This window comes from Pteronotus mesoamericanus, unplaced genomic scaffold (genome assembly GCF_021234165.1).
Source record: "Pteronotus mesoamericanus isolate MK-2021 breed Mesoamerican mustached bat unplaced genomic scaffold, CSHL_Meso_final contig_20, whole genome shotgun sequence".
In the NCBI taxonomy this organism is placed as follows: Eukaryota; Metazoa; Chordata; class Mammalia; order Chiroptera; family Mormoopidae; genus Pteronotus; species Pteronotus mesoamericanus.
Window position 1 is genome coordinate 75,420,285 of NW_026555085.1, and position 25,276 is coordinate 75,445,560.

The 25,276-nt window shown below is 38.2% G+C and overlaps 1 pseudogene; it reads right to left on the bottom strand.

Moving 5' to 3' along the window:
- Positions 1-16,664: 16,664 nt before the first annotated feature.
- The window catches only part of LOC129066919 (X-ray repair cross-complementing protein 5-like), a 37,126-nt pseudogene continuing 28,514 nt past the window's right edge, over positions 16,665-25,276 (bottom strand).

The window sequence follows — 25,276 nt, forward strand, 5'->3', positions numbered from 1 at the left end:
TCAGGGTGAAGTCAGGCAAATGGATACCAAATGATAAGTCACTGGGAAAGTATAAAATTGAATGAAGACTCTGAAAAATTCCTGGTTGTTAAGGATTTAACAACCTTGTGCTCCACACGCTAGGGAAGAAGCCTTCCCTTCTCCAGCAGCAGGTGAGGGGAAGAGTCAGGGGACTGACAGGCTGGGGCCTACTCTGGGATTCATGGAAAAACAAAATGTATTCAGCAATCGTGCTGTTTTGAGTGGTGAAAGGTAAATATTCTTTAACAAGAAATATTTCCATTTCTAATGCACAATCACCCGTCAGACGTTCAAGTTGCTACGAGTACAGATTCCAGAAGAAGACATCTGGCTACACTCAAGGATAAGTTTTGCTCTCAGGGTTGACTACAGAGTTTGTGGGGCCCATGCAAAATGACAATGGAGGGCCCCTTGTTCACAGTGCTAAAATATAAAGGTTTTTCCTTTTAAAACATTTTCTCTTCAATCAATATAAATGAATGTGATATCAGTCACTCTTGACAAATGCATCAAAACTGATTTTTTTATAATTTTTAATTTTGAGAAGAATCTTCTTGCTGATACAACTGTTACTAGAGCTATAAAGAATATTTTATTTTATAAATGATAAAATTGGGATAAATTTCTGATAAATTATTTTGAAATATAAATAAAATTTTTTCATTTGAGTTAATGGTTCACAGAAAAAAATTTCTAAAAAGATTTCAATATCCATAAAAGTTTCATAAAAATCTGAATTTAATTTTAAATAAAAATTATATAGTAGCATTTGTGTTTTCTCTGCCATTTACTGTAACTTGTAGAAGTTGTTCAAGAAGCCAAAATGACTTCATGATTTCTATATAATTGAAAGTACTTACTCATGTATTCTATTGCTGTTATCTTCAATTACAAGAAAAATAATTTTAAAATTGCCTTTCTCATCAATATTTTGTCCATCTGAAGCATCATGTGAAAATAGGGTTCTATTTACTGTGAATGCTCCAGTCTTCAAGTTTCATTTCTATGTGTAAACCTATGGATATTTGTTTTCAAAACCAGAGACCCTAAACTCTTCGAATAATTCCAATAACTCTAATAATTCTAATCACTTGATATGCTCTGTTGCAGTGTCCGTGTATATGCTTTTATCTTGTAACAATTTCCTGACAAAGCTGACTGCCTGAGCACCAGCGACTTCCGTCCCAGCAGCGAGCCACAGCTCATACGTGCGCAGAAGCTGCAGGGACTGGCGCACGTGGGGAGCGAATGGACAGGCCAGCCTCACACAGTCCCAGGGGCTGCCCAGGGCCTCTGCTTTCCCCTGGAGCAAAGCTGCCGTTTCTGCCTGCTGCTGCTGCTGCTGCCGCTGCCGCTGCCACCACTGCCAACCGCATCCCAGGTCCCCAGGGCTTCTCCAACTGCCCCGAGGCGAACGAGGCCAATTGCTCTGCAAACCGCGTGGCTAGCGGGGCGCGGACAGCGCTGAGCCACTGTCCTCAGTACCAAGGCCAGATTACAAACACTCACCAGGTCTGTCCCTCCAGGGCATCTCCTCCGCTTACCACAGGTTCAAAACATGATATATTAAGAATTTCATGAAGACAGTACAGCATTAAACAAACACCTGACTCCTCTGAGCATGGGTACCCCTGTGCGATGACACACATCATGGCCTGCAAAGCTAGCCCTGCTTGCTATGCAAGCCAAGAGTAAAAAATTCTTCTGTCTCTACCCCAGCTTCAAACGTACCCCCATTTTGTCACGGGAATAAAATCACCATATTAGTTTCCTATTGCTGCTGTAACAAATTACCACAACTTGGTGATTGAAAATAACAAAAAGTTCCTAAAATAATCTTATGGAAAGCAGGAGTCCAAAATGGGTTCCAGTAAGCTAAAATTAGGTGTTGGCAGGGTTTTGTTCCTTCTGGAGGCCCCAGAGAAGAATCCATTTCTTTGCTTTTTCTGGATTGTAGAGGCTGCCTGCTTTCCTTGGCCAGGGACCCTTTCATCCATCTCCCAAGTCAGGAGTGTAGTATCTTCAAATTTCTGGGTCCATAACCTGTTTCATCCTCACATCGCCCTCTCTGACACTGACCCTTTCGCTCCTTCTTACAATGACCCTTGTGATTATATGAGATAGTCCAGGCAATCTTCCCATTTTAAAATTCTTAAATAATTTCACCTGCAAAAGGGACTACAAAAACCTTTTTGTTATGTAAGAGAACATATACATAGGTTTCAGAAATTATGATACGGAGATGTTTGGAAGGCCATTTTTCTATAGACCATAATCCCCTAAGTCTCTACCTGGGTACTGCCCCCCACCCCCTGGTCCCAGATGGTTCTCCTGAGAGTCAGCATTTCCAATGGCCCATATATAACATCATGGAGAATATTTAAAAATCTTTAGATTTCAGAGAACCACTTAAATTAACATCAAATCCTCTGCTTTCTAGCAATAAGAGAATCTAGGGACTCTAAGGTAGAGCAGACTCTTAAAGATGTGCTAGTCCCCACCTTTTAGCACAGGAAATTGCTGTGTCTTAGGCTGAAGGTGCCCAAAAGTGGAAGAGCCACAGTGAGACTCTCAGGCCACTATTCTTTCCACTGGATTGTATTGTTGCCAGTAATTTGTAAAATCCGGCTCATGTTTAGTAAATCATTTCTTAAAACTAAGTGTAGCAAAAAAAAAAAAAAAAGGTCTCTAGAATGGATTAGCTGCTATCTATCTACTTGTGAAATTTTTACAGGAGTTTTCTATAATACATATCCATTTGGATTCACATCAGCTTAAGAAAATATGATATTGAACATTTTTCACATAAGTATAATATAAACTGACTTTTAATTATTCATTAATTAAAAATAATATATATACATATTAAAAATATAAATACTAAAAAAATTTATAACATGACAAGCAAAATTCATCCACCCCTACATTCACCCTATTTCCTCTCCCATTGTATGGGTGTCCTTCCAGAAAAGAACACTGGCATATAGAATAGCATATGTACCTAATGTTCTTTGTGTGAGTTTTTTAAAATGTCCAGAAATGAAAGTTTGCACACACTACACTTCATTTTTGTTCTCTAATTTCCCTATGCCTCTCTCCTTCATTCTCCTTATGAGATGCAGAATATATTCCATTATTTCCCTTATATGGAGCACCATAATTTATCAGCTACTCCTCTATTGGCAAACATCAGATGAATGCAATGGTTTTGTGTGTGCATGTTTTTCAGACACAAAGGGCTCTTTAAATTTTATTATGTTTATTTCAGAATAGGTAATACATGCACTATTTGTTTCAGAATAAGTAATATATGCACTTAGTTCAAAATCAAAAACTTCTCTCCCACGCTCCTGTCTTTTGATACTGGATTTCTATTTTAAAGGCAACAGTAGTTATACAATTTGTCGGTGCACCTTGCTTTGTTTTACTTAACAAAATACCATGAAGATCTTTCCATAGCAGCATTCACAGTCTTCAGTGAAATCTATATCACATCCTTTAATTATCACCAGCTTTGGGAAGAACTGAAGCCTTTTAAAGAAGAAATCTAGATAGGAATTTTGAGGGTTTCTTCTTTAATGTTCAAAATATGGGAAATGTACATTTGTTTATGATCATTCAGATATTATTAAGACTGGCTAGATTTATTAATAAAAATCTATTCTAAGGCCAACCTACTGCCTATATCACCCATTCAAGGGCCCAACAACTCACAACAGAGAAACTCTTTCTGAGCCTATTCTAAGAGCACTCTCCTACAATTAAAGCATATTGACATCTGCTTGGTCTTCCGTGAAGACAGAATTGCTGCTTATCACTCCAAAAATGGTAATAAAAATCTGCCATGTCAGTTTTCACTTGTTTCTTAGTATTTCAAAATAATCCCAAACTTTAATACAACATTTCAGAACATTTACATCCAGAAAAAAGGCAAAGAAAATCATATATGGGTTCTTTCTACGATAGAGCACACAGAAGAGGAATGCAGCTACTGACAGATGAAGTGTGCGATAAGTTGTGGTCAATAAAGGATACAGCAGCTGCTCTATTCTCGTCAATAAGAAGAAATTGATAACAGAGGGTCTCTGGAGATGGTATACATACTCAAATTGAGGTAAAGATTGCAGTTAAACACCATGTTTGGTTTTAAAAAGGATTTATAACACTTTTCCTCAGACTTGAGAAAATGCTTGAGTACAATTCTTATAGAGATAAGCTTTGAAATATATCACTATTCACTTTAAATTTCTCATTGCATAAATAAGTATCCACTTTTCAGAAATAATTTTTTGCTAGAATATTCTCACATTATCCACAAGACATTTCACTTCTAAATGCTCATTAACTTACCCAAGTGTAGTTGAAGAGATCTCAAATTTGCCAACTGGGATTATTAATGAACTTGAACCTAACCTATCTTTCACAGCCATACAAATCAAGTCATATGTATTGAGGGTCTACTATGTACTATAAATTTTGATGGAATACAAAGGAGTTTTAAGGCTAAGATATCTGCATCAGTGAACATAAAGGATTAATAATGTATGTTAAATATGCAGTGTGTATGATAGACATACATGCTGATTGGAACCATTTAGCTTAAATTTCAATGATTTATTTTTATGCATGGTACTTAGATTTCACTAAGCAAATAAGACTAAATGGTTTCAGTGAGGAAAAATGAAATACCTCTGATGATGACAAGCACTCATGGTGTGAAAGATAAATTGTTTATAATCTGGTATAGTTTAGAACAAAGCAGTCAACTGCAGAAAATGTAAAACTGATTTTCCTCTCATTTTTCTTCTATCCCATCTTACCTCTCTCCTCTAAGCCTACTACAAAGAGAGAGAATAAGACACCAAAGTAATCTGCAATTATTCAAAGGTTTCCTATCCTTTTGTATTGTACTTTTTTTACATTCAAAATTGTTGAAGAATCAGAAACCACTGCCTGGTTCAAGCTGTATAGTGCCAAAAGGTTCACCCCAAGTGTGTGCAATCTAACTATTATTAGAGGACTTAGAACAAGGAGGCTTAAAATTAAAAATGAAATAGTCCCTATTTTAAGTATCAGGAAAATACATATATTAGATACATGATAAATACAACTCCAAGAAGCTAAATTGCATGTTTTTCTTCAGGTAGTATAAGCAGTAATGTCGATTTAGTGCTACAGTAATCACCCTCATGGGAGGAAAGGATGGAACGTGTTCCAAGACCCTCGGTGGACACCATGACAGCCTATCCAATAACCCAGGGTGCTGCTAAGTGACTAATGGGCTGAAGCTATACAGTGTGGATACACTGAACAAAGGGATGATTCGCGTTATAGGCAGAAGAGCATGAGATTTGATCATGCTACTCAGAATAAAGAATAAACTTATGACTGTTGTATTTCTGAAGTTTCCGTTTAGTGTTTTCGGACCCAGTGTACCACTGTTGACTGTAGGTAACAGAAAGCAGGGCAAATGAAACTGGTCAGGACTACTCTACTGCAGTTAGACCTGGGTGGGAGCTAGGAGATCTACAACTATGTCTGAGTCATGAATAAAATGTGTTTTCACCAGTAAGTGCTGTTTTATTCTCATTTGAATTATTTCAGACAAGTGGCCAACAGTGGTTACTGAGATTCTTCCAACATACCTTGGGCCAAAGTTTACCTTCCCAAAGCCAATCTAGAATTTAGATGCTAAATATCTGATGCCCTGCTGATCACCCAGATCAATCTCAGATCCTACTTCTCTTCCACTCTGCTAAACCTGCCCAGTGTAGGCTTTGGAAAACTGCAGGTCTATCATAAGCAAACTCTTCTATATCCTTAAACTCTTCTCCAAATATGCTTGCTCAGCAGCCTCCGGCTTGTATTGCAGTTTTCAAATATTGGAGTTAGAAACATCACCTGGAATGCTGGAGAAAGCTGCAGCAGCCTCTTCTTCAACCATCCCTTTGTCTCCAGACTTCCCAGAGGTCCGCAACTGCCTAACCAGGGGTCTGGGGCTACTGGATCAGGCAGCCACCGTGGGCACCATGTCCAGCCAGTTTATAGTTGGCAGCAAAGAGGGAGGCACTGGAGGGTGAGGTCCTGGCAGCAGAAGAGCCCCAGCTGCAACACTGCACAAGCATCTACAAGTGGGTCACCTCCCACAAGGGTCTGCTTCCTGGTCATGACCTATAGTCCAGAGATCTCACTAGACCCTCAGCTGGGTGTCTCTGTGCCCCAGAGTAAACTGCACACAGAGGACTTTCTGGACATGAAGGTGGGTGAAGTAGTGCAGTTTCCCTTTAAGAAGTCCTCCTAGTGTCTGGAACCTCTTTCTGTCACAAGCCCTGGTAGGTGTTTTGTACTGAGAGTAAGAGGCAGACAAAAATAGAGCAACTTGCAGAAGTGTAGATCAAAGGGTGGCAGGTGCTACAACTGTGGAGGCCTAGACCATCTGGCCATGGAATGCAAACCCCAGAAGTGCCTTTCCGCCAGAGCATCAGCCACATGATGGCCTCATGTCCATTGAAGGTCCTGAAGCCACCCCTGGTCACAGAAAAGTCAGCCTACTTTCAGAGGAGGAAGAAGAAATGCATAGCTCTGCCTGCTGCCAGAAGCCCAGAATTGAGCTACAGTGGGTGGGAGCTATGCTTCTGCCACCAGAAAGTTTCAAGAGGCAGGCACCGATCAGCAGAGTGGAGAAAGCGGGGTAAGGGGGGTAAGGGCAGCTGGCATGGTCATGTGTCTCAGGCCAGGCTCACACCAGCACCCCCTTCCCTCTGTGGACAGCATGGGGTGTGGCAGAGGAAATACAGCCGCACTCTGTGCAAATGCACAAGCGGGCTTGAGGGAAATCCCTCTTAGAACCTACGTGCTGTATCAGAGTCCCCATCACCAGGCTCTCCAGATTTTGGAAGGAGATAAGTTGTTTTCCTTTTAAAGAAGAATATAATAATATTTCTCATGCCAGAGTTAAAAAAAAAAAGAAAGAAAGAAAGAAACACCACAAGCCACTACACTCTGTAAGAGAGAATTTCTTAAAGTAAAGCAGGGTTTTTTCACATCATGTCTCCTCATAACCCACTCTTCAGATAGGGTTCCAGGACCTGTCTCCAAAAATGGGCTGGGATGATAGGCTTTGGGGTGAGAGTTTCCAATCTTCTCAGGTGGCTGGCACTTGAATTAACTTCTTTCCTTCTCACCAGCACCTGGCCCACGAGTTTGGCTTTCATTGAGGCAGGCAGTGGAACCTGAGTTTGGTTACACCAGAGCACAACACTCACTTTACACACCAGATCCTCCAACCTTCACCCTACTGTGCATAATAAACCTGGTTACCATGCACAGCAGTATATATGTGTATGTTTTTCTAAAAAATGTGATTTGGTAAGAATAGGTTTTAAGGATATTACTTCTGTACCCATCTGTTGATGAACATAGGTGGATATATGAAGCAAGGGCTAAAATTCTTAACCTTCACAAATTCTGGGCTTCCCCCCCGCCTTGCTTCCAGAGGGACCAGCAAACAGTGGCTTCTTTGCAGTGCCTGGGTCCGCTGTCTTGTCCTGCTGCAGAGGAATACATGTCCTGATAGCTGAAGGAGAACGGGGTCTTCCTTTACCATGACTTCATCCCTCAGTCCTTTCACTTTTGTACACCCCGTTCCAGTCACACTGATTTCTTTGTTATTCTTTAAATATGTTAGGAATCTTCCCTCTGTTAATTGTTGTTTTCTCCCTAGGATGTTCTTCTTCCACAGAGCCACATGGTTGTCTTCTATGCTTCTTTATGTCTTTATACAAGAGTAGAATCTTCCTTCAATATTTCATATCTCCCTACCTTCTTCACTACTTTTTATCACATGTAATTAACATAATATAATTCTACTTTTTATCTTGTTTCTTATCTATTCCCCCAACTAGGTCAGAGATCTTTATCTATTTCATTTATTACTTCATCTCTAGAGCCTAGAACAGTGGCCTGGAATATTATTGGTATTAAGTTAAATATTTGTTAAGTGAATAAACAAATCCTTTATTGTTAAATTATGCCTCTTGATTTAATTATGAATGATATTAATGAAGAGAATGTATGTTCTAAAGTCTTTATTTCCCTTAAAATAAGTGAATTTAATATTAAGTTTTTAAATATTAAATAATTTGAAAAATAGGATGAGTAAAGATTGAATCAAGAAAACTAATTAAGATACTTAGTATTGCACCAGTGTGAGGTCATTTTGATTAGAAACAAGAAAACTGGCAAAGAGGTTAGAACAAACAGGGAAAACTTGGTTTCTTTGTGGGAGATGATGAGATGGGACAGAAGAAGGAAGGCAGAGTCAAGACTGAGAAAACACTTTGAGTTTTAGTTACTAAGAAAATGGCCAAATTAGGAAATTCCTGAGTGGCAAAAAGTCGAGTTCCAAGCAGACATTTAAAGTGATAGAGCTGAAACTAAAAAAAAAAAAAAAAAGTACATAACAGAGATAGAAGTTGAGAATTGTTTACCTAGGGATACAAGCTGAAATCATGAAAAAGAAAAAAGATCTCTAGGCATCAGAGCAAAGAGAAATACATAAGGCCAGCCATGGGCTTTATGATATATTTACATATTTATGAGGAAAGAAGAGGAGAATGGGACATAGGTAAGGAACATCCAACAAGTAGATGGAGGTGATGAAACGACAATATGAAAGAAGCCAAGAGAGCGCTTTAAGAAGGGGGTTGTGGTCCACAGTACTGGAAGGCTTAGGGAGATCACAAAATATAAGGCACAAGACGGCCAATTGGATTTTTGAACTTAATGTTAAGGAGTCAATTTTATATTGATATCTAAAAAGAAATGGATTATTTTGATAGATATGCTATAATCAGGTGTCAGCTTTCTTTCTATTGCATTTACACATGAATTTATGTGTAATTATAAATTTGATTATATAATACATAATTTAATTATACAGTACATCAAATATTTGATATTTGATTATATCATATAAATTCAAATATATAATTTAATTCATGTAATTATAAACATTAATTATAAATTTATATAAAATTATAACACACTTGTTCATTAACACTACAGGAAATGGTGTGTTTTATGTTAATGTACTAATGGTTTGGATGTTAATACATCACCCATTTTAGGGGAAATAATGCAACTTTATTCCCTGAGAACAGAGCTAAGTAAAACCCACTGAATTATTTCAGGGTTTACTTCAATTTCATTAAGAGAAATTAAGCCCAATTCCAAACCAAACTTAAAGAATAAGAAACAAAACTGCTAAGTACCCTCCTTCCTTCCCTTCTTTCTGGGGACTACATCCTGCTATCCAATGAGGTTTATTGTTCCAAGAAAACACTAACCTCTCAAACACTCTGAAAAAGCGATGGCTCCAAAATGGAAATTTTAATAGTTCTCTCATCCCCTACTCATTTATAAAAAGAAAAGGATTTTGGACTCTACTTTCCAATCATCTGGCTACCCAGCTACCGCCAAGATTTAAACAAGGTGTCGGCCAAATGTTTTTTTAAAGGCTAGAGATAATAGAGATTTTAAGCTTGCGTACTCTACAGTCTTTGTTATAACAACGCAACTTTGCTATTACAGCTTGAAAACCACCATAGACATGCTAAAAACAAATGGATCTAGCTGTGTTTCAACACTTCATTATAAAAGACAGGCAACTGGCTGGATTTAGCCCATGGACTGTAGTTTGCTGACTCCGGATTAGACTAAGGGTATGCTGGAAGAGGGAACTATGGCCTTGTTGACTATACCGATACAGAATCATAATTTTTCATAAACATAGAAGAAAACACCCTCCTTTATTTTCTCCAGTTGTTGCATAGTTTATTCTAAATATAAGCATATTCCTAAGGCCAAAATATTAAGAGTTCAAATAAATAGGCAGAGAAAAAAAATGCTATGATCCTCAGATAAAATAGTGTTTATTCATTCATTAATTTATTTTACATCTATTTGTAAGTTGCCTATGGTGCATAAATTACTTCACTAGGTATTATAAGGGATGCAAATATGGATAAGATTGTGACTCTTAGTAAGTTAAGAGCCCAAAAGGGAAAATAACACATTCGTAAATATATATAATACAAGGTAAACAAGGAAATGTGTCACAGAAAAAAATAAAGATACATTTTCTTTAGATGAGGGAGAAATTACTCTTGACTACCTTAAGGAAATATTGAGGCTTGGGAAAGAGTTCAGAGTCCTTTCTGTGAAGGAACTGATTTACACACCAGGCCTTGTGGATCTTGGCAAGTAGAAATTAGAAAGGCAATACCAAAAGAAGGGACATAAAAACAAAGAGAATAACATAAACAAAAGTCCAATAGTATTTTTTTAAAGCATAAACAATGTGGAACAAACATGAATATTACTTTTTATAGGACAAGATGAAAGGCTGAACACAGATAAAGCCAGAGAGTTAAATAGGAGCACGGTATTGGATGTGTAACCCACCATTGCGTTGGCTGCAACTCCTGACAGCTCTGTGAATGGGTGCTGTCCATAAACCCCCTCCTCAGCTCTGCAGACTCTTGCCTGAGGCTTCTTCTATAGAGCCAGTTCATCTCATATTTGGTCTCCCTCTTCTCCTGCTGCCTTCCATTTTTCCCAGCATGATTGTCTTTTCCAAAAAAAACAGAAAACAAAACCAACCCTGCCTTTCCATGATGTTCCTGAGGTAAGACACAAGACATTAGCAGGATTTAAAAGGGGTTGAAGCAAAGTGGATCCAGGTATAGGATTGTGCTGTTTGAAGATCACAGTTTTTTGGAGCCCTATTTAAGAAAAATTTTTAAAAATTACATATAAAAATTAATACACATTGGGAATGAGAAAAAAGTCATAACAAATTAGAAATTTTAAAAGCAGACAAATACTACAAATATCACAAAATCCAGAAACTACGAGAAAGCTTGGATTCCATTATTATGTTGCTCACTGCTCCCTGTTGACCACATCCACTCTCCAATCTCATCTCCATATAACAAGGAAGAAAACTTAGCTTTTCCCCTAGCATAATATCCAAATTTGTTTATTATCAATAGCATACAAACATTTCTTTCAGTTTCACAAAATATTATTGATAATGAGTCAATTTTTAGAATTGCTATGAAAGTTGGGACCCTTTAAATTAGGAAATATCAGAACATGCTTAAGTATTCTGTGCGGTGACTAATTATAAATATTCTTTGTATTGATGACAAATCAATCAAGAATCAGTGGCATCTTTGTGTAGTGGCATATCATTTGTTTCTTATTTTTTTTGTAGGAGGAAGTATTATGTATCAAGAATTTAAATGTTTTATCAATCTGTGGGCCACTGAAATAACACTTTGAATGATTTTAATTATGAATTATGTATTTCTACAGTTTGTTAATCTTATTACCTCTTTCATTAATCAATTATATTAGTGGCACTTAAACTGTTTTAAATGTTTAAAAAATATAAACAAAAAATGTGCTATCTTATAAGGTCACACAATCATTAATATTTTTTCCTGATGAGTAACAGAATTTATCATGTTATATTTTTAGTGCCATCTAGTGTTTAAAAGACTTCACAGACAAATAAAAAATTTTGTTTTAATTTTTTGTCAACATATATTCTTTGGTTCCACATCTAAGTGATTCCAAGATTTTATATTAAATAGTAATAATAAAATGGTTAATTATATGACCATATGAGCTTACAGAAATTAAACTAAATTAATTCCTATGCAATAATATGAATTAAATTATCCCTTCACTATTCTTACAGGAGATGTCTGGCAGGACATCAGCTACCATTAAACAAAGAGACTAGTTCTTATTAAAATGCAAAGTCAGCATGTTTTCATAGACTTTTGGGACTGGAAGGATATGTTTGATTCAAACCATGTTAAATTTAAGTTTTATATAATATTTTTACATTTTTATTTTATTACTAACTGTATAGCTATATTAAAAGCAAAAAATTAGCAAATCAATAGATTTTTTTCACAATCACAAAAAACTGATGTTTAAGTGCTTTAACTTTATAAAAATAATAATGCTTGCTTGTTTTTTCTACTTTTATCTTATAAGAAAAAAAACAAAACAAAGGTTAAAAAAAGTAGGTTAACAAAACAAAAGTGTATTTAAATTATATTATTGCTATGTGTGAAACACAAAACTAAAAGTGAAAAAATTTCTGCAAAGTTAGCATAAGAAATAACAAAGTTTAGGCAACAGACTCGTTCTTTCTCCTCCTTTAATTCATTGACTGTATAAAAGAGATATATACACGTATAAAATATAAGAAAACTGTATATAATAGTTTACATACTATTAAAGTCATATTGCTCTTATATTTGGATTATTTAGATTGAGAAACGAAGTCAAAACAAATTACAAATATTTAAAAAATGATGCATACTAGAAATATCATAAGATCTTTAAAATATCACAAAATTTTTACATGTTTTTAATCTAAGCTAATTTTTTAAAATTCCAAGTAGCAAAGTGCACCCCTTTTGTTTCACAAATACATTTGTGAGGATGTGGCTATGCTCCACAGCCATGATCCTCCCTGGCCACTGGTCGGTCCTTCTAGTGGAGGTGGGTGCTCTCGCCCTTCGGTCCTCCGGAGACGCAGCCCCACAGTCACTCACCCTCAGTTTGCCTGTCTCTGCTGGGGCCACCACCCCTACACTGCTCGGTCTGGTTCAGGCCCGCACAGACCAGGAGCTACCGCACGAGGCATTATAGGACTAAATCGTTATAGTCCACCAGGAAGTCATGGAAATATAAATAAGTTGTTTCAGGAAGTTATCAAGCAGCCGTGTGACACTCTAAACCCTAGTCAATCTCAGGGGAAGAGAAGAGAAAGCCCAGTGAATAGCGGTTGGCTGGAAATTCCCTAGATGAAAACAGAGCCCTGGATCGCAGCAGTAGCAGCAGGTGTGTGGGGTTGCGTGTGAGAATCTGTGTATATCAACCAGTGATACAGACAGGCCTCTCTGACTGGGAGCCCGATATAGTACATTTTGCTGTGAATTCATCTCTGATCCATAAACATGTATCTTTTCTATTATTTTCTGAACCCTCTAGATACTCACTAGATCACTCTGAGCAATTCCTCCTTTTAAGAGAGCTAGCGCAAATGAGAAACCTTACTGTATATAGAGAAGGAATTTTTACCTCATTGGCTTCTGCTTAATACAGACTCTATTAAATTGCACCTGCTAATTAGAGTTGTAATGTTAAAAGAGCTCCCCCAAAGTGTTTCTTGAATTATTCATTTTTAACCTTAAAATTTATTATGGATGGCAATTCTTACTAGGTGTCAATTAGAACACTATTCCTCAGTGAGATGAATACAGAGACAATAAAAAGAAAAAATTATAAATTTGACTTGCTTTTGTTTTTTGCTTTAAACATTCTATTAAAAATTGCTTCAAAGGTGACATAATTGTACAATGTCACAGGGATCTCCGAGCGGGGCACTCCCGGATCTGAGGGTTACTGTCTGGAGCCAGCTGAGGAGGAAGCGGAGCTCTGAATCCCGCAGAGCCTGTCCCAGGGGTGTCATGGATGAGAGGAATAAACACAAATCATCGCAAGCACTTCTCTGTATGCCAGGAGAAGTGACGTGACTCTTCCCTCTAGTATGGAAGGTCCCAAGCCCCATTTTCCAAAGGCTTTTTTTGAGAACCATCTGCACAGGGGTATACAACAAAGCTCATCAATCAATTTAAAAGGCTATGTTTACAGAAAACAGATAGATATCAAGGAACACTAGAGATCTCTCTTAGGTCAGGGTCTATGAATAATGCAAATCTCCTTCCCAGTATGAGCCGGTTATCATCGCTTTTGAGGGAAGACCAAAGCATGCTTAGAGGAACTTACTTCTAGGCCTGATTGTCCCCGAGACCCACCTGATCCAGTTTAGGGCCGTACCTGCTTTTAGTATTGTTTCAAGCTGAGCCAGGCGGGCAGGGCAGAGCCACCAAGAGATAAGGAGACTTTTTTCAGGTAGAATGAGGACTCGGGCCCTGTCCAAGCCTAGCAGAGGGGTGCGGGCCTTTATGCCCTTTCTTCATGTCCCCCAAGTCCTTGTCCCGCTTGCCCATACTGGCTGATAATCTGTCTCAGGTCAGCTCTCCTCGCGAGAGAACTTACCCGTCATCAACAACTGACCATCACAGGGCCAAGCAGGGTGACATAAGGGAGGAGGGGCTGTCTCCAGGGGGACAGGTTTTGGCTCCTCAGTGGCCTGTTTTCCCAAGGCCTCCTTGATTAGCTCCAGCCTTGGGGCCCTCTCACCTGTTGGCCGGGTTGCAGTCCCTGAAACCAGGCGGGACATTTTCCAAAAGTACAATATAAGCAAAACTTTTATCATTGCAACATTTTCAAGTCACATATTATATATCTTTTTATTTTTTCCAAAATTAATTTATAAGAAATTCACATGTATATATTTTATTTGTAAAACTTTTTTTATTTAGTCCATTTATTCTATCTTCTTTTTCACATAGAATCATAATTAAGTAGTTGCAGGCAGACAAAAAGTTATTTTAAAAAACTGTCTAAAAAGTCCCAATCACAACTACCTTCTTTAATCCATTTCAATATTTCACAATTATATCTGTACAGAAATTCTTTTTAACAAATAACTATACTGTACTTGAATATTTATAATTAATACCCAAGATAATTTTCTGAGGTTCTCTGTTCAAAGGAAATCAATATTAGTGCATCATTCCCTTTTATGTGCATGAAAAACATCAAGAAAGATGCCTCATGAAGTTTTCCTCTATGAAGTAACAAATTGTCTCTTTTTTTCTAGGTCTTCACTAAAAACTCTCTAAGGCAAAGTAGTTTATCTACTTAACTATTCATTTGCTTCTTTATTCATTTAATATTGAAATCCTGTTTTGATTACCAAAAAAAAGCTTGAGGTATTTTACAGATTTACAAGATAGTTGTTTTTTTTTATTTTAAAGATTTTTATTATATATGTTTAGAGAGAGGAGAAGAGAGGGAGAAAGAGATGGAGAGAAACATCAACATGTGGTTGCCTCTCACGTACCTCCAAATGAGGACCTGGCCTTCAGTCCAGGTATGTGTCCTAGATTGGGAATCAAATTGGCTACCCTTTGGTTCACAGGCAGGCACTCAATCTACTGAGCCACACCAGCCAGGGCTAAAGAACAGGTTTTAGAATGAAGCACAAGAGAAGGCAAAGGCAAATAAAATATTTAAATATTAAATAAACAAGTGTCATTGTAAGAGGAGAAGCAAATGCCTCCCAATCTGTTCCTGTGCTTTGAAGAGATACAGCCCCTCATTCATCTCACACAAAAAAGACCCTAAGATCTTTTTCTTTTTTCTTTTCCTATTAGAATGCTCTTCCTCTTCATTCTATCTCACCCCTTCTTTTTTTAAATTTTATTTATTTTTTGTTTATTTTACCTTTCAAGTATAGTTGATATTCAATATTAATTTATATTAGTTTTAGGTATACAGCATAGTGATTAGACAATTACATAATTTACTAAGTGATCCCCCTGATAATTCTAATACTCTCTTGGCACCATACATAGTTATTAAAATATTATTGACTATATTCCCTGTGTTGTATTTTACATCTCCATGACTGTTTTGTAACTACCAATTTGTACTTCTTAATCTTTCCCCTTTTTCAACCATCAACTCCTCTTTCCTGGCTCAGTTAATTTCTACTCATCCTTCAGGTCTGTGGTGGATTGTCTTTTACAAAAATGGCCACTATACTTCCTATCATGAGCTTTCCCAGAACCTTGCCTTTCTCCCATTCAAAGGTAGACTCTATTTCCTTCTCCCTTACATTTTGGCTGACCTTTGTTAACTGCTATGGCTCCTATCTGGCTCTTTCTCTCTCAGGATGCTTAGATCTGGAACCCAGTCATTGTGCTATGAGGACTTCCAGGCTTTCTGAAGAAGCCACCTGTGGTTGCTCTGGGCAAGGATCCCAACTGGAGTCCCAACTGACATCCCAGCCTACAGCCAACTGACTGACTAAGCACTCAGATGATTCCAGTTCCCAGCCCTAGAATTCACTCATTCCACCCCACCTTCCTCTGCCCCCCTCCCCCTGCCCACCCCAACACACATCAATCTTCCCTTTGAGGCTCCAGACATCTTGGATCAGAGTCAAAAAATTTCTGTTCTGTCCCACTGACCCACAGAATTTATGAGCATAATAAATAGTTGTTTTATGCCACCAAATTGAGCCAATTTGTTATCCAACAGTAGATAACTGAAAAATCTCACTCAAATTCCCTTTCTAAAGGAAGCTTCCACTAGCTGGGACAGAGTGCACTCCATTACAGGAAAATTCTATGTTTATTTATGGCAATCCAAAGCCCTTTGTCCATTCCTGGAAGTTGTTTTAATATTAGCTCAAGCCCAAATGAAATTCTAGGTTATGTCTGGTAAGAAAAGTATGAGAATGTAGTCAATTTCCGAAGGATCAAATCAAAGGGCAGCAGCAAGATCTTTTGAGTCGTAAAGGGCTCAAAATCTTAGGCTTAGAGAGCAAGAATTATATGTCTCAGAAAACAGGAAGATATGACATAGAAATGTTTTATTCCAAGCTCACTCACAGTAACCCACAGAAATTCAATGAAGTGGAACTAAAAGCTCCAAGGTTCTGGCCCACAGTTTTCTCCACAAATTAGTTCTTTGTTTGGGCAGACCAGTGTTGAGTTTATCCTCGCGTGCTCATAATGTCTCACCGAGCTCCCTAATAAAGGAAAATACAAATATCCACAAGAAAAGAAAACTGCTATATATAGCATTAAAGCAAAAGGCTACACTTCCAAATCTAGATTTTAAATCCATTAACCTAATTAAATACCTTCCTTTAAATGCAGAACCAACGGCATATCACTCACCTTCCTCGAAGCTGGCATTCTTCTGCCTCATTAGAACACAGAAGTTTTCAGCAGGATTCACACTTCCAACCTAGAACATGTCCACAGATAACAAATCTGCAGATCACGCCTCTTTATGGCCACACCTCAGGCAAGACAATATGGCTTCATTCAGTAAGTGTCCTATCAGAAAATGAAACCAAACACAAAGTGAAGGCCCTTTCTATTCATTTTCATTTCCCAGTTCTGTTAAATGCTCGCAGATATCGCTGCCATCTATGCTTCCCCTTACCTCCCTTTATGCAAGGTGACTTCTTGCCAGGAGGGCTGGAAGTACTACTACCCAACCACCAGCCAGCCCTGCTTGAAGGCTTTCTGTGGCAGGTTGCTTGAGCATCCTTGACACCCAACCCGTTAGGAAGGGGAGGATGCTGCTGTGTGGGGTCAGTTTCAAATATACCTGCCCTAGGAAGATAACACGAGAAACAATGGCCCAATGCTTCACTCCCTGAGCTGCCCTTGGGCAGGGACTCCCGCTGCCCCTTTGATATGGAAGTTTTGGTAGACTATCCGAGCATGCCCAAACTGAAGATGCCCTCCCACCTTCCAACAGCAAAAGCAGACCATGTTTCAAGGTTTACTGCAACTAGTTTCAAAGATGAAAATCTCTGCCATGTTATATGGCAATTTCTGATCCTGCTTAGGTCTTTAATCTTCCAGTTCCAACCTAAATTGGGTCTACATATCATTCAGGTCAGAGGAGAAAAAACAGTGGGCTTCTATGATGGCTGGTAAACTTTGGCCCAAAATGTACGAAAGTCTCCAGTCTGCTCTGGTATAGCAGTCAGAAAAGCTCTCAGAACAAATAAAGTCATAATATTCTTTCCTTCACTATAAAACACTGAAATAAAACTCAAATCATTCTTCAAATTTTCAGGTTTTCTGAGAGCATTTCTTTTTGATATTGGGTAAAGGCATGTCTAGTGCCAACTGTCCTTGGTAGTGTGTTTGGTTAGTAAGGGACAATTTTTAAGATACGTTGATTCAAAATGACGCCACTTAAAACAAGGCAATATGTCCAAATTCCAAAAATTTTCCCATTAAATAAAGATCTCGAGCGTGGAAGGATACTTGGTTTGGGGGAAATTCTAAACTTGTGAAACCGGTTCTGAAGTTCTATATCAGAAAGAGGAGTTACACTCAAATTGTGTATCCTTGGAGATTAAGATTCATATCATTAACCCCACTTATCCTATTACATTGACTAAACAGAAAGCTGCAAAATGAAGCCAACAAAAACATCACTGCAAAAATGCTGCTGCTGAAATGTTCCATTCTCCATGTGTTATATAGTGCTCTACGTACCGCAAGTCCTAAAGATAATTCCACAGATAATGGACCGACAATAATTACTTAAAGGTAGAAGAAGGGATGCTCCTGCACGCTTTATATCTGGAGGACTAACAAACATTGGTGCAGTCTCCTCCAGCCCCAGCCTTCTTGCAGGAAGCATAACACGCAGGACAAATTCTGCTTACCTGGGTGACGCTGCCTTCAGCCAAGCTCGAGAGACTCACATGAGCTTCCCCTTCCTCAGTCTTGAGTTTTTTACAGTTGGGTCCTTCCTCATGTCTGGAAAAGAAATACATGAGTTTTTCCCCTTGAAACAGAACCAATAAAACCAAACCCAGAATTACTAATGTGCAAAGTACAATTTCATTTTTCAAGTGTCAGAAATAAAAAGCCACACGTAGACCCCCTTTTACAGGAGCCTGCCTCCCTCATCCAGCCTCAAGAGTTCCTGCCGGCCAGCAGCAGCCCGGCTGCTTTCCAGCAGCCCAGAGGTCACAAGGAGCAGCCGCCTCACAAAGCCCTCTCAAAGGATGGCACTGCAAGCACAGGTCATGGAAACACTATCTCAGTAAGAAACCCATGACCCTTCAGATATTATTTGCTGGTTTCTGTCTCAGAATTACTGGAATAGCTATTAACTTTCTATGTACGTAGAAGACCGTTGTGTCTAATAACCCATCTTCTCCATGATGTATGTGAGACATTTGAAGCTTCCACTTACAGTTTCAAAACTTACTAGGCAATCCTTGATTAAATATGTAAGAGATTGCTCTTAAAGGAGTCAAACTATTTTTTTAAAATTTTTTTCAAGAACCACTTTCAAAGAAAACTTTTTAGTTGTTCTTTTATAAACCTAATTCAGTTTTGGGCAATAAGCTAACAAAGTGCAGTAGCATCTGCATGGTAAGGGGAAGGATGCCTCCAAGGAAGTGAATCAAACGTCTTGCTTCAAGTAACACTCTGGTTTCAATAGCCTGTCATGAAGTCAAGAGAAGGTCAAGTTAATTGCAAAAAGAGAAGAAGATCAAATCCAAAGGCTCTGCCCATAATCTCCCTTAAGCTACTGAACATAGAGAAGTGAAGATTTTTCTCCCAGACAAATAATCAATCTGGGACAAAAGCACCTGTCATGAAATGGTTGCATGAGAAGGGAAATTACTAAGATCTAGTGTTTCTAAATGTGATGTGTTTTTGTTCCAAAACCCAACCTTCAGACAATGAGGCATGAAGAGGAGGTTATCCTAAAAATAAAGCAAAGAAGAATAAGGCATAAGCTGGTTTATTCAATGATATTTCAATAATAAATCTCCTCTTACATCTAGATGAAGGACTAAAGTAATCACCGAGCCTTACAAAAATGTGAATTAAAAGTTTTATTACTTGACATCATTCCTATTCATTACTTGCTTTTTTTTCCTTTGAGAAGCAAAGAAAAGTAGAAGACAGAAGGATGAGGACCAGGAAACATTAAATGGGGTGAGTCATCTTGAGCTCTTTCCTTCAAATAAATAGAGTAAAAAATAAACACACAGAGCCTTGATGGCAAAAATGGAGGAAAAATGCATAAATCCAAGGAAGCGTGAAATTCCATCAGAATCTGAGATCATTAAAAAAAACACACAGCCATTTCAATTAACTTTGCCAGTTGTCCCCGCAAGACAGACAACCTAGTACTGATGATGATTTGGAGAAAAAAGAACCTGATGCTAGTCTCTGCTTTGCCACTGCCTCACCCTGGGATATTATACCTTCTATAAAACATATTGATTTTGCATTAATTTTATTTTATCTAAAGTTTAGAGTCTAGCAAGTTAGTTATCCTCTCTGATCTTCAGTTTGCTCCACAGGAAAACACTATGATAAAAAGTATGAGTGTGTCAACAGTTTACTTATTCTCTTCCCAAAATACAAGTTAACATGTATAGTGACATTAAGAACCATTAAATATGCAAAGCACTATGTTGAGTTCTGTGAGAATGCAAGTTTCGATGACACAGAGAATTTCTAAAGCCTTCCGAGATAAGATTCTTGGAAAGAAGGTTAAGAAGATATATACACCAATTCTCTAAAACTGGGCAGGCAAAGACAGGCCCAGGAATAAGCAGAAAGCAGTGAAAATTTAATATGATTAATGTTCTCAAGATTAAATCATTTAATATCATTATTAGGAATTCTACATATATTAAACTCATATTGTCTCTTTGAGATGGGAAAAGGCAATGATTCTCAACCTCAAATTATCTGTGAAGGAGTCAAGCCCTGGAAATTATCCATGCAAGATCACAGTAGACATACAAATGCTACGGGCTGCTGCATGTGGATGTCAGGACCATAGGTAATTTGTTGATCTTTCTCTTTTCTTTCACAAATACATATAAATTTTGTAATTCACTTATTCAGCCTAATTAATACTGTGGGTCAGCCACTAGACTGGGCTCTAGACTCTAAATATACAAAAACTGAGGTACAATCTAGGCCTTTAGGAAGATCAGAGAAATAAAAAAAAAAAAGATAAATAAATCAACAAGCAATTAACAAAACACAGTGGCCAGCAGCATATCTCTGAGACAGGAGAGCAAGCAGCTGTCTTGGGCTGGGGCATGAGGTGCATGTTGGGAAGTAATGAGAGATGAAGGCAGAAAATACTTAAATTATAGACATAAAAGCTGTGAGGGGAAAAAGCTGGTTTTCTAAGCAGTTGGATTATGGATAAGTATTACTTTCCTTTATGACAATCAGAGTTTTCTTGTTTGTGTAATAGAGAAAACTCTGCTCTTTTGTTCTTAAGCTGAAGGTAATGGAAAGCCATTGAAGAAGAGGGTTTGTTTGTTTGTTTGTTTGTTTGTTTGTTTTATCAAGGGCCCAAGGATAGAGTCAAGGAACATGTGACCCCTCTGAAAATATATGCAAATCTTAGTAGGTTAGCGTATTATCCTGGGGAGAGGGTTCATACATTTTTGTTTTTTTTAAATCGGATTCTTAAAAGGGTCTATTTCATACATATACATACACAGAGGGAGAGAAAGAGATTAAGAATCATCATATTAAAGAATTTCAGCAAGGGAGTAATGTGATCAGATTTGTTTCTTAAAAAAAACCCTTCAGGTAGCAGAATGCAGAACGGACTGGAAGGGCTAAGACTGGAATGAGAGAAATTACGTAAATAGTTACCTCAGTAAAGCAGAGGCTAAACTGAGGACTAGATCAAAGCAATGGCAGTGGGTGAGGGTAATAAAAAATCGCCTTTTTTAGCGCTTACCATGAGCTAGCCACTATGCTAAGCATATTTAAAATATCTCAATTAAACTTCACAGCAACCGTATGAGTTAGTTATTATTGCTCTCTTACAAATGAGCAAACTGGAGTTCAAAAGGGCCTGAGCTTGTCTGAAGCATGGTTAGTAAGGTCCACAGCTAACCCTGAACTCTCATTAACCACTCTCATATATAGCTTCCTGAAAGGCAGCGATTTGTTATGATGACTTGACTTTAACTATTAAAGAGAGATGCTTGGATTTGATCCAAATGTATCTGATTCCAAAATAAATGCTATTAGCCACTATGCTAACCTGAAGTGAAAGGAGTGGATTTGAGGTAAATCTAATACATCTTGTTAAGCCAACTAGATATGCAAAATGAAAAAGTGATGACTCCCTGGAAATTAGACATTATTCACTGAGATAGAGAATGATAGCATGAGGAGGGGTTTATAAGGAACATGGAAGGAGAAAGATCACAAAGTCATTTCTGGACATATTAAACTTGAAGTCATGGCAAACACTTAAGATACCCACTGGACAGGATGAAGATATGAGGTCGTCCAGAAAAAGTCCAGCCATTGTTAATATAACAAGAACGGCTTGTACAACATCAACATAACCTGGCAGCCAAGGAGAGAGGACTGGAATGCCCATGTGTGAACAATGACAACTTCACTTCACTAGTCAGTGTGGTGGCAGACACCATTAAGTAAGTACGTGTACTGTGTAGCTGTCACATTCAAAATGATTGAGCAAGCAGAGCAATGAATCTGCCTCAAATTTTGCTTTAAGCTTAAACATTCCTCTACAGAAAGTATTTGGATTATTCAGAAGGCCACAGCTATGAGCGACTGGTGACTGGTGACTTCATCACAACAACACGCCCACTCATGCATCACATCTTGCACAGTTTTTTGGCAAAACATCAAACCACTCAGGTGACTCAACCCCTACAACCCAGACTTGATGCCTTGAGGCTTTTGGCTTCTCCCAAAACTAAAACCACCTTTGAAAAGAAAGAGATTTCAGAGCTTCAGTGAAATTCAGGAATATATAACTGGGCAGCTGATGGTGATTGGGAGAACTGTGTAAGGTGCCTGCTTTGAAGGGGACTGAGGCGTCATTGTCCTGTGTACAATGTTTCTTGTATCTTGTATCTTCTTCAATCAATGTCTCTATTTTTCAAAGTGCATGGCTGGATACCTTATGGACAGGCCTCATATGTTAGGATGGGCAGGTGTTTAGTAGTTTTGGAAGACTTGCATGTGACATAATCAAAGGTCTTAGAACACACATTGCTAAGGCAATGGGGCATAATGGTTGAGAGCTCTGGCGTCAGACTGCTTACTCCAACATGTAACCAACTGTGATCATGGTCAAGTTTCTTATCTTCTTTAAGCTTCAGTATCCTACTTCACAGGATAGTCAAAAGGATCCAAAAAGCAATACACGTAAAGAAAAGCACTCAGCACACACCCGCATCCAATCAATGTCAGCTTTGTCTGAGGAGAGTCCTACGGAACATCAACATTTAAGGTTAGTAGGGAAAGAGAAGCAGCCCACAAGGAATCTGAGCGGGAGCTGTCAAAGGTTTAGACAGAAAAACCTGCAGAAGCTGAAGTTAAAGAGGATATATTAGTTTCAAGAGGCAAAGAATAATTGACAACGTCAAGTGCTACGAAGAGGCCAAGAAAGAATAAGGCTGCCAAGACGAAGTAAATTTAAACAGGCAGCATCTTTTGGAAGACCAGCCAGGGAAGCAGTGGGGACAGAGCCCAAGGCAGTGAGTGCTGGGTAAAGAAGCAGGTAGACTAGACTTCCAATTAGTCTGGCTTATGGAAGGAAAGAAGATGATGAGTAGTAATAGAGGGAAGAAGTGAGGATTGTTTTATGTTGTTGTAGAGGAAGGAAATGATGTGTTAATGTGTAGAGGGAAAGGAGGTACAGAGGAGAAGCTGAAAATACAAAAAGAGGGAAGAAATTAGTACTAGACTAAGGTACTAGAGGAGACAGAAGATGGTATCTCAGGACACAGGTGAAAGGATTCACTTGGGACAGGATGATATGCCCTCTCACACTGAGACAGGAAAGAAGGAAATAAAGGTAGAAGCAACATAGATATGTTTTTACACAAGGAGGGCCAAAAAAGAAAAAACTGAGCAGTTCCCACCCATGGGCCTCTGTTTTCTATATAAAATTATCGTCACTGCTGTAGTTGTCACTAATGTGCCAGGAACATGACTAGGATTTTGTAAATCATTTCCTCACAAACACTGTAAGCACACTATGTGTTAGGTACTATGTCAGCTCTAGAAATACAACAATGAAGAGTGTATATTGCTCAATTTACACTCATGGCAACTCTTTGAGAAAGACATTCCTATCATTTCTATTTATTTATGAGAAAATTGAGGCTAATCAAGAATAAGCAATTTGCGCCTAAGGCCACCCTGCAGAAGAAAGGACCGCCCAACTCACATCACCAGTGGCATCTTAATCAGTAACCAGGTGAGGTTGGCTGGTGAAAGGAAGTGACAGGGAGCCTTAGGGAACTTGAAAAAATAGAAAATTTTAGACTGTCTGTACAAAGACAAGAAGAAATCAAGTTCACGTATGAGTCAGTTGCACAGGTAGGATTAGATCTCAGATGTCCTAATTCTCATGCAAGTTCCCTGTTCAAAAGATGACATTTTCATTTCAAGTAACATTAAGAGAAGCAATGTTTTTATATGATGAGGATAATATATTTAGCACATGTTTGAACTATAATGTCATACAATGCCCTTACCCTCCTGAATTGAAAATATCACTTCTAACACTAAGACTCCACCAGGCTCATTCAGCAGAAATAGATCTTCTCAAATGTTCAATGTTTTTTTTTATTAATAATGATACTATCATAGCTTTCAGTTTTGACTATTGCCTTCCCTTCAAATAGTTCAAAGTGCTTTAATATCTGTGATTTTGTTACAATATATCTTGAGATGAGGCTGTTTTTAGATGGAGAAACACTCATAAAGGTAAAATTATTTAACCAAAATCAAAGAATTCAAAGCTGGAACGAAAGCTTGCTATCCCCAGCTCAGGGCTCTTTGTCTTAGCCGCTGACACTTGCTAGAGAGACATTCGCTCACTCCCCAATCTTTGTCCCTCACCTCTACCCTGGAAATACCCTGGATATAGAGATACTGAATATACACAAAAATATAACTAGCTGTTAGACGTTTATTTTCTCTTTAGGGAGACCACGTCTCAAGCTGATGGGTGCCTTGCCATAAAAAATTAAAGTTTTTAAGAATCTTATAGAAGGGAGTGAATCCTTCTTAAATACTTGGAAGTCCTCCATAAACATTTGTTAAATGCATCAATTCTGCAGCTGTTAAAAACTCAGATTTCTCAAGAAAAGCATAGAGAATGGGAGTGAGAGTAGGCATGTGTGGGTGAGATAATTCTCAGCTCCCAGGCAGACAACTTGGCTGTGCAGAGCTGGCGCATTCAGGCTTCCAGAAAGAGTGAGTGGTAGAATTAGAGCTGAAGGTGTAATCACAGCAGGGATCAAATCACAGAACAACAACTTCTGTGTTGTTTTCACCAGTTAATTTACATTTTAATCAACGGAAGAAGGGGAAAATGACCCCTTTCTTTTTCACAACAGAAGGTAATCAGATCATGAACTGGGGCTTTAATAACAACCAGAAAACAGCCAGAGGTCTGCAGTGAGGCTATAGCAAGGCTGCCAGGGGAGGGAAAGGACTCAAAA